The sequence below is a fragment of the Panthera tigris genome (assembly GCF_018350195.1).
Source record: "Panthera tigris isolate Pti1 chromosome D3 unlocalized genomic scaffold, P.tigris_Pti1_mat1.1 chrD3_random_Un_scaffold_91, whole genome shotgun sequence".
Taxonomy (NCBI): Eukaryota; Metazoa; Chordata; class Mammalia; order Carnivora; family Felidae; genus Panthera; species Panthera tigris.
In genome coordinates, this window is record NW_024962170.1 from 21491 (window position 1) to 22104 (window position 614).

The following is a 614-nucleotide window of genomic DNA, read 5'->3' on the forward strand; positions in this document are numbered from 1 at the left end:
TGGGGATTGGATGGACCTGAGGAGCCCCTGCATCAGGGATGTGGAATGGCCGTGAAGGAGACTGGGGGGGAGCCCCAGCAGATCTGAAGATCTCTGGGTGCAGAACTCAGGGTTGGCTACACACTGACCTGCACCCATCTCTTCCCAGTGTTCCCCACTTTATGCACAGGGGACAGGCAGGGACAGCGGAGGATTCTCTTTCTCTCTCTTCATATGCTAAGGTGTCTCCTCAAAGGATAGATCTGAGTCACACACACACACACACACACACACACACACACACACCAGGCCCCTGATCCATCTGCACTCATGCTTCCTTGGGCTTGTCCTCTCTGCACCTCCTTGTGCACCCAATATGAATATGAAGATTGTGAAGCTGAGAACCATGCTGGGGACAGTGGTGGCAGAGGTTCCGTGGCCTGGCAAGGTGCTGTCATGACACAGCCCCTCTCTGTCCTCAGTTGTTCTATAGACACGTGTCAAATCCTCTGTCTCCCAGGGAGAGACCAAGGCCCGCTAAACAGGACTACAAAGGAGATGCTGAGCATGCAGTTGGGGTCGTCACCCTCAGGTCCACTCAGAGACACAAAAGGTCAAGGCTGAAGGAGCTCATA